General features: G+C 39.8%; 1 long non-coding RNA gene across 1 annotated transcript; it reads left to right on the forward strand.

Moving 5' to 3' along the window:
• Nucleotides 1-5853: 5853 nt before the first annotated feature.
• Nucleotides 5854-7490, forward strand: LOC143939993 (uncharacterized). Its single transcript, XR_013263787.1, has 3 exons — nucleotides 5854-5978; nucleotides 6471-6640; nucleotides 7028-7490. It is a non-coding gene; the product is annotated as an uncharacterized LOC143939993 (long non-coding RNA).
• The last annotated feature ends 2369 nt before the right edge of the window (nucleotides 7491-9859 follow it).

Genomic DNA, 9859 nt, shown 5'->3' on the forward strand with positions numbered 1-9859 from the left:
TGTGGCAGAAACCCCACCCATAAGGGTCTTGCGTTAAAAAATATATAATGTTTGGAGGTTCTAAATAATATTAACAGTAAACACAAGATCACTGTGTTCTCCCTTGTCAGAACAGCAATCTGCCTTGTTTTCATGGGCAGATCACTGTTCTGCCTCTCTGGGGAATGATTGGCGGGTCCCGGCGGACATCTTGACAATCGGCACACGCACCTGGTCTATTGCACGAAATGATGTACAGGTACGTAGTTTCATGCAATAGAGCCACCCTGATGCAGTATATCAGTATGTCTTTAAGTAGGTAAATCTGAATTCTAGGTATATACATAGATTCCTGAACCCACTGCTGCCCACATGTTAACTAGTGGATGTGCATGGGTTATCTTTGAAAAATAAGGATATGGTTTAACCCCCGGTTCACATTATCATGGCTTTGAAACTGAATCCCAGCGCAACATCGGCACAACTTGCGTGCAACTTCCTTAACAGTAGTCAATGTAAGTCGCACTGAATAGGGGCGCAAATTCGGATGCAGCATGTGCTCCAAAGTCGGGGTGCTTGTCACATCAGTGTGAACCAGGCCTAAGTGTTAAAAAAAAAAAATCGGGCCTACTCCTCCCCTTATAGCCAGTGCTAAAAAATAGGCAACTTGGCAGAATATCGAACCACGCCACTTCCGGTTTATTTAAAACATGATTAATTGCAGATTTCTATGAAGTAATCTCACATGATGAGGAATACGTGTTTTGACACAAGAGCGGACCAACAAAATGGCCGTCTCTGAGGCGGTGACAACTTCATCCCCGTTAGCTGTGAAAATACCCAAATGTTCCTTTACCTGACTGCTTTTGGTTGCCGCTGTTGTGTCCAAAAACAAATTAGTCACAATCTGCAATTACTGTGTGTTTTAAGAAACTGGAAGTGACGCAGTTCGATATTCTGCCGAGTTGCATATTTTGACAGGACATCCGCTAATCAATCTCCTTTTTCTGTTTTGCAGGATGTTAAAAAAAATCTGCCTCCTCCTCCCCTTATAGCCAGCCAAACAGGATCCATTTTCTGTTTTGCAGGATGTTTTAAAAAAAATCCGGCCTCCTCCTTCCGTTAAAGTTGGCCAATCACACCCATTTTTTTTTGGTGTAAGATATTTAAGTGACACTAAACTCTGCTTTAAAAAAAAATCCAATTCAATTATATGTCCTCAGGCACCAGCTCCATATTTTTAGCTCTTTTGCTTGTATTTATAGCTCTTTTGCTCTCGGGAGGAGCGCCTCAGATTGTTTGTGGAAGATTCTTGAGATGTGGAGCTGATAGTGATACCCCTCCTCTTTCCTTGTGGCCAGTCTGTCTCAAGTGTTCTTCTTCCCGGATGTCTTTGGGAACCTCACTGGATAATAGTAGATGGGCGCCATGGAGAAGGTTGTAGCCATGTCCAGAAGTTGTCCAAGTGCCTCAGTCTTCTCACCAAAATAGAGTCAAAAGTGTCCGATAGGTCCGCCGCAATGTCACAGTCATGATGAAAATCACATATTGCCGCCATTACTAGTAAAAAAAATAAAAAATAATTCATAAATCTATTTTGTAGACGCTATAACTTTTGCGCAAATCAATCAATATATGCTTATTGCGGTTTTCTTTTTACCAAAAATATGTAGAAGAATACATATCAGCCTAAACTGAGGAAAAATGTTTTTGTTTTTGTTTTTTAAAAATTGGGATGTTTATTATAGCAAAAAGTCAAAAATATTGTGTTTTTTTCAAACTTGTCACTCTTCTTTTGTTTATAGCGCAAGAAAGAATAAAATGCAGAGGTGATCAAATACCACCAAAAGAAAGCTCTATTTGTGGGGGAAAAAAATGATAAAAATTTCATTTGGGTACAGTGTTGCATGACCACACAATTGTCATTCAAAGTGCAACAGCGCTGAAAACTAAAAACTGGCCTGGGCAGGAAGGGAGTGAAAATGCCCTGTATTGAAGTGGTTAAATGAATTTAAAGTGGTTGTATACCTGCAAATTATGAAATGCCTACCTTAGAACAAAGCACCAGCATCACCTCCCGGTCACTGCTGAGGGAGCTGACATGTTCCCTTATTGTTTCTTCCGGTTTAGTGGCTCCGGCGCTGTGAGGAGCTCCGATTTTCCGGCAGCATCCGCCGGACCTTCAGAGTGCATACGCCGCTGACATCAGCGGCTGCATGCAAGGTAAATATCCCCTAAACCGTACAGGTTTAGGAGATATTCATTTTACCTACAGGTAAGCCTTATTATAGGCTTACCTGTAGGTAAAAATGTGAAACAAGGGTATACAACTGCTTTAAGGTCATTACTGAACTTAACAGAAAATTCCCAGACATGATATATTTTCTTAAAGCAGAGACCCTGGCAAGTAAACTAATAATATTTCCAATTTATGTCACATAATATTTGCACAATGGTTTTTCAAATGCAAAGACACTAAAGTTAATTTTAGGGCACATAAACACCATCTATTACCCAAGGTTTTGGTAAAATATAAAAGATGAGGTTGCACCATGTAAATACCCAACATGTGAAGTTTTAAAACTGAGAATGCCCATAAAACAAATATACTCTGACACCCTATCTTTTCTCATTTGCGGACACTTTATAATCCCCTAGGGCAGGGATCTGCAATTAGCGGACCTCCAGCTGTTGCAAAACTACAAGTCCCATCATCCCTCTGCCTCTGGGTGTCATGCTTGTGGCTGTCAGAGTCTTGCTATGCCTCATGGGATTTGTAGTTCTGCAACAGCTGGAGGTCCGCTAATTGCATATCCCTGCCCTAGGGGTTATTAGGTTGGAATTAAAGAAGTATAACAACCCTAAAATTATTGTTCTCACAGCAATGCATAACATGTGTAGCACAAGCAACATTTTGGTATATAGGTGCCCCTGACCATTGTGTTTATGATGATATGTACATAGTGGAGGGGTGGGACTTTGCGGGGTTTAAGTGCTTGTTGTAAATTTATTTTTTGACACTTTTTTATTTATATCACAGAGGGCACAAAAGCCCCCTATGTGATATAATGGGGGTGATTTGCTAAAACTGGAGAGTGCAAAATCTGGTGCAGCTGTGCATGGTAGCCAATCAGTCAGCGGGATTCCCGCTGGCAGCTGAATGTAAAAAAAAAGCAGACAATTAAAAATGTTGAAAACAAAATGGCGTGGGGTCCCCCCAAAATCCATACCAGACCCTTATTTGAGCATGCAGCCCAGCAGGTCAGGAAAGGGGGGGCGAGCGAAGGCCCCCCTTCCCTATCCATACCAGGCCACATGCCTTCAACATTGGGGGCTCTGCTCCCCCACCAAAAAGCACCTTGTCGCCATTTTGATAGGCAAGGGCCTCATCCCCACAACCGCATTCTGTGGGCAGGGTGCTTATCGGAAAGGGGGCCCCCAGATCCTGCCCCCACTTATGTGAATGAGTGTCGGGTACATATTACCCCTACCCATTCAAAAGTGTCAATAAGTAATAAAAACACACCTTTTTTGCCAAATCCTTTATTAAAAATGTTAAAAATAGTGTCCCCTGATGTATAACTATCATCAATCATGTCACCCGTCAGCCCGAAAAAGAATAATAAAAAAAAGACACTCCCACCATTGATGAAGGCTGGCTGCCTACTGCAGGCTTCGCCATCTGACAATTCTTATATAGGAAAGGGTGGAGCCACCTGGCTACATTACCTGGTGGTCCCACCCCCTTGTGACATCATGGACCGATGCATGCTGGGTCGGTGATGCCACAAGGGACCGCCAAGTGACGTAGCCAGGTGACCCCGCCACTTACCTATATAAGAAATGTCAGACGACGGAACCTGCAGTAGTAGGCAGGAACATCTTTTTTTATGCTTTTCTTGTTCGGGTCTGGCAGGCGGCGTGATTGACGATGGATTTACATCGGGGGACACTATCTCTTTTTTAACCTGTTTTTGCAGCGGGTATGGCTGGCCTTACTCTTTATTGTAGAGGTATTATTGTAAAATGATCTGAAAGTTGAGATAATGGATCAGTTCAGCAGGAGCCAGTGTTATTAGATTTTAAGTTCAAAGTATTGCTTTGTTATATGTAACATCTTTAGCTGTATGGGTTAAATATAACTATTTGCAAGGCTTTTTGCTATCTATGAGCATCTGGAGAAATAATATCTTCTTCGGCATACGTTTAAAATTACAAATGTGCTATCCTCACTAATCAACGCAATTATGTAACACTAATTAAGCAGGTGTAACACCGCAATATCTAATTTTGCTAAGCTTTTGATTATTTTTTCAGAGAAATCCGGGTGTTGAAAAAAGTAAACCATCACACTGCCAAGCAAATGTTGTTTGCAAATACGTTTACACTGTTAATGTGACTCAGTAACATCTCCTGCTTTATCCATTTTGGATTTCATCTTACACATACACAGAGAATAACCGAATACTGTAGTATCATTATTATGTACAACTTTATATCAGGCTTATTCAGTAATGTAAAAAATAATTCCTGAGGTGCAGTAACTCATATAAACCAGTCATAACTCACCTGATCTGACTTCAGAAAAGTAGATGGATTTATTCTTGACTCTTTAGGCCCATACAAACAATGCAAATTTCAGATGTAAATTGTGGTACGAAGACAGATCGTCCGAAAATCTTACCATTAGTATGGTTCTACAGTTGATTCAGACTTTTCATCTGAAAAAATCCTAATGTGCAGACTATATAATTCTTGTCGTACATCAACAGAATGTCCGATTTTGGGATAGTCAGTACAGAAATCATCACACCAAAGTCGAAAATACAAACACGCATGATCGAGACCAAAGAACGACCTGGAAGAATTTGGGTGTGTAAACTAGCAATCAGAATGAAGAAAGAACATTTGTCTCGCGGGAAATGAAATTACGAAATCCAGCACATTATCATCTTTTATTGAATGCGAATAGAATGAAGCTGCTGCTGGTGATGCTGATGTCTTTACCAAAACGTACTTAAAAAGGCATGTGTACTCTTGTAATGTAAATTAATTCACTATTATGCATGTTTTATGATTGTTATTTGAAGTTGCCCCCACACTATTATCCATGATTTATTAACAGAAGAAGAAAAATTCTGTCCCTTGTTTTTTTTCAACTAGTTTTTAGGTAAACGACCTACTCCAAAAATGGCATTTATAAAAAAAAAAAAAAAATAGGTAAATATTGTGCAGAACAATTTTATTTTTTGGACTAAATATTTAAACAACATAAAGAAACTTCTAGATCCTCTGTCAGAAATGAAATCATATTTTGCAGTAAAAAAAAGTGCATTCAATGCTCAAAATTTGAAAAAATAAACATAACGTAAAAAAGAATTATTATATATTTTATAGGCACCAATCTATATTATAGAATTTTATAGGCACCAATCTAAGCAGGTTAGTTCAATTAACATCAATTTTATAACCGGTTTCCTGCTTTGCCACTCGATCGTCCTCCACTCACAGATCTTTCCAACGGCATTTCGTCTTATGATCGCTTGGGCTTTATACACTGCACATGCATAGAATTCCGCATCCAGGTGCGTGATGACGCAGGGGCGTGAACGACTAGAATATTATCCTGCATGCGACAGACACAGTTGTGTCTAAACAATATGTATATGTGTAAATTATGTGTATGTATATGTTCTTTGTAAAAGTAGCCAGAGAGAACTCTATCTAAGCTAATAATTTGTTTTTTGGTATGATTTTTTCTTTAGAAAAGATTAAGCTAATCAAAAGCATATAAGAAGAATATTATTTGTTAATGTTTTGCTATATTCCTTACTATTTTTTCATTATTGTATTTATTCACTTGAAACAGGAAAGAAAAAAAAAATGCAGCTCCAGCGAAAACCACTGGGTTTGTTCCACTGGAACAAGGGAATCTACCATCCTTCGACCACCAATACTAGAGGAGACCTATATAGTGATCCCATATTCCCAACAAACAGGTAAGTGCAAACTTTAACCTCTAAATCATTAATCCACAGACAGGAGTTTTGCTAGGTGGGAAAAATCCTAGGGGCTTCAGGCCGAAGTTAAGGGTTGAATCTCACTTGCTGGTTGCTACCTGGCTCAGCAATGCCCATCAATGCAGCCTTGCCAGTGCAGCCATGGAGAGAGTAGAGCTGCTGGCTTACACAGAGCATGTATACTGTACATCAGTGCCCTAGACCCATCATTAGTGTAGGACATCCAGGTACAGGCCCACTGCAGTCCCCAGCTGTTTTGCCAGGAACTAGTCCCCTAAAATCCTGCGGGACCACTATGTCTCCAAAAAAGGGCAAAGGGAGTCTAGAGTCCATAATGGTGGAGTCAACTGGTGGAAAAGCAATATAACCACCACACCCAGTTCAAGGATGGCCGACTAATTCTTGAAAATGTATGGCCAAAACAGATGTGACTTTTGGGGGATTACTAAATCTTGTATTGTACTTTTTTAGAAGAACTTGACAGTGAAGATGTCCCTCAAGTTCTCAATTTGGAGCCATGGGATCTCTCACCTGGACCCAGCTCAGATCTTGTCTTACATGGCTAAACATCCCCTGACATGACTCACAGTGAAGGCCAAAGCGAGCCAGAAAGAGACCAAAGTCTTTGTGAGCCTGTTTTTGTAAGTATTTCTCGAATATTGCTTATGCTGTATTGACATGCAAAGTGTTTTTAGCTACAGTTCAAAAACCCATTCACTACATTCGCTAAGTAGGTAGTGCCTTACCATGACCATGGAGAAGGAAGAGGTGGAAGGAGCTGTCGGTGTTGTCAGGTAGCATTGTTTTGTTTACCAAGACATGAGGGCCAAGATAACAGAGTATTTGTTTGTAGCGTGTACATTCATAGTAGTGTAGGTGTCAGGTCAAGCAGGTTACACCCAAAAAGACACATGTTAGGTAAGTATTTCATTATGTTTACTATTAACTTGTCCAAAAAACAGTATGTAGTTGTAGGGCCTCAGTCACTTGCCAGTTGTTGCCTTAATAGTTTTTTGTCTTTTTACCAGGTCATATTTTTCCCTGTTGTACAATTGGCAGAATGAGTGCAAATCAAGGAGGCCGCTACTGCTTTACAGCGCAGAATGCAAGACTTCTAGTTTCCTCTTGACTTGTATTCTCTTTTTGTTTATATTTGTGTCTTCATGTTGTGTTTATTTTGTATTTTTTTTTCTTCCTTTCACCTTTTTGGAAAATTTTTAGGTAGAAGTGTTTATCAACTCCAGCCCTCCAGGAGCAACAGGTCATGTTTTCAGGATTTCCCACATTTGAAATGGCTGTGGGAATTCCTAAGGCAGTGAAATTGATCAAATCCCATGTGCTAAATAGCAGAAATAAATAAAGCATGTCCTGTTGCTGTACCTTGAGGACTGGAGTTGATAAACACTGCCCTAACTAATGTGAATTTTTTTCAAAAATGCAAGTTATGACTACTTATGCTTTGGTGGGATACAATATACTTTTCAAAACGAATTACACTAGCAAGGTGGGTAGTTCTGTTTTCCCATCTAGCTTAGTGCTGACATGTTACAATAACAACTTTGTCTGCTTAATGTTGGAACATAATATATTTTTTGATAACATAAAAGACAAAAATGGAAGGTGCAAACCTAGTGGCTAACCTTTAATCCATGATCAAATTCTTGTGGGTACTTACAAACAGAAACTCTTCTAAGCCTTAAAAACACAGTGTCTAAACATGTGCTATATCCCATCACGGGGTCTAAACTGTCGTGTTTCAGGGGCACACCCCCTTCCTCAGAGTAGCCTAGCCCTGAGGAAGGGTGTGTGCCTCAGTTTATACTTCGTGATGTGGTATAGAGTACATGTTTAGACACTATGTGATTTTTAGGCTTAGAAGATTTGCTGTTTGTAGACATGTGTGATTAGATTTGGGAGGATCCGAAATACGAATTGCTATTCTTCTGCATTTTGTACGAAAAAAATACATTTTGGTTTACAAATTTCGGATCCAAATTCCCTTACAACGGAAACGTGACTGGTGTTTTGTTGCCCTATCAGAGGTTTTCTGCTGCTGAGTGAGGGTTGGGGAAAATGACCTTTTTTAATATGGGAGTGGCAGACTGGTACTGGTAGTCGATGGGAGATTCAGAATCGGACAAAATAAGAATGTCCGTTAATTAGCACAGGAATTAAAACAGCACATGGATGGTGGGAGCCCCTCATAATGAGCACAGCACAGGGATGGTGGGAGCCCCTCATAATGATAAATTCATCATAACAAATGTTCGTAATTGTTCCGAAAAGTTAATGAAGCTAACGAAAATTCATATTTCGTACGAATCCAAACTGAATTACGGACACAAATTACGAAATACGAAGTAATGGCTAATACGAAATGGAACGTAACGAAACAAAACAAATTTATTGACGACGCACACGTCTAGCTGTTTGTACCCACTATAGGCAAAATTTGAACCCGAGTATTAAATAGCTTTGCTAAGGCGCTAGTTGTGCATGCCTTCCATTGTGTTTTGGGGAATTGATAGCAGATCATCCCATCTGAGAAAGGCAACATCCATCCAATCTTGGGATACTGATGTCCCTGTTGCCCTTCACTTTATAAAACCACTTGGCGTTGGAAGTGACTGACTTTTTGAAGTGTAGCTAATGTTTTTTCACATGCCTGCTTCCAAAAAACAAGGATAAATGTGGAAGAACCTACATGTTCTCACTAAAGATCTTTGTTTGTTAAAGCACCTTACAAAGCACCTGTGAATGTGCTTGGAGTAAAAAATATTGGCACATGTTGGCATCTCCTGCTAATTTCAGATGCCAAATTTTAAAGGAGTTGTAAAGGCATAATGTTTTGCTGCTTAACGCATTTGATGCATTAAGAACCAAACAATTGTGTGTGTAGCAGCACCCCCAATCATTTAGCTGAAGAGGATATTGTGACCTCATGGCTAAATTAAGGTACAATTGCACTTTTGGAGCAAGTGCCAAACCAAACTCCCATTTTGGAACATATCTTACGCATGGTGTGAGACAACAGTATATAAAGCATATTATCAATTTATACAAAAAGCCAAACAAAAGGTCTTGTTTAACACATGAGGGAAAAAAAACAGGTTGTATTGTTAACCACTTCAGCCCGGAAGAATTTACCCCCTTCCTGACCAGAGCACTTTTTGCAATTCGGCACTGTGTTGCTTTAACTGACAATTGCGCGGTCGTGCAACATGGCTCCCAAACAAAATTGACTTCCTTTTTTCCCCCACAAATAGAGCTTTCTTTTGGCGGTATTTGATCACCCCTGCGGTTTTTATTTTTTGCGTTATAAACAAAAAAGGGTGACAATTTTGAAAAAAACATTTTTTTTCCTCAGTTTAGGCTGATACGTATTCTTCTACATATTTTTGGTAAAAAAATTGGTATGAGAGATCATAGATTGGTTTACGCAAAAGTTATAGCGTTTATAAAATAGGGGATAGTTTTATGGCATTTTTATTTTTTTAAATGGTGGCGATCAGCAATTTTTATTGCGACTGCAACATTATGGTGGACGCATCAGACATTTTTGAGACCATTGTCATTTATACAGAAATTAGTGCTATACAAATGCACTGAATCCTGTGTAAATGACACTGGCAGTGAAGGGGTTAACCACTAGGTGGCTGTGTAGGGTTAAGTGTGTCCTGGGGCATGTTTTTAACTGTGGGGGGTGTGGCTGTGTGTGACACATCATTGATCTCTGCTCTGATCACAGGGAGCAGAGATCAGTGACACTGTCACTAGGCAGAACAGGGAGATGCTTGTTTACATTAGCATCTCCTCGTTCTTCCTCCCCATGAGCCAATCGTGGGTATCCCCATGGCGAT

Source organism: Lithobates pipiens, unplaced genomic scaffold, assembly GCF_037356315.1.
Source record: "Lithobates pipiens isolate NorthernLeopardFrog02 unplaced genomic scaffold, aLitPip1_a1.2 Scaffold_3, whole genome shotgun sequence".
NCBI classification, from domain to species: domain Eukaryota; kingdom Metazoa; phylum Chordata; class Amphibia; order Anura; family Ranidae; genus Lithobates; species Lithobates pipiens.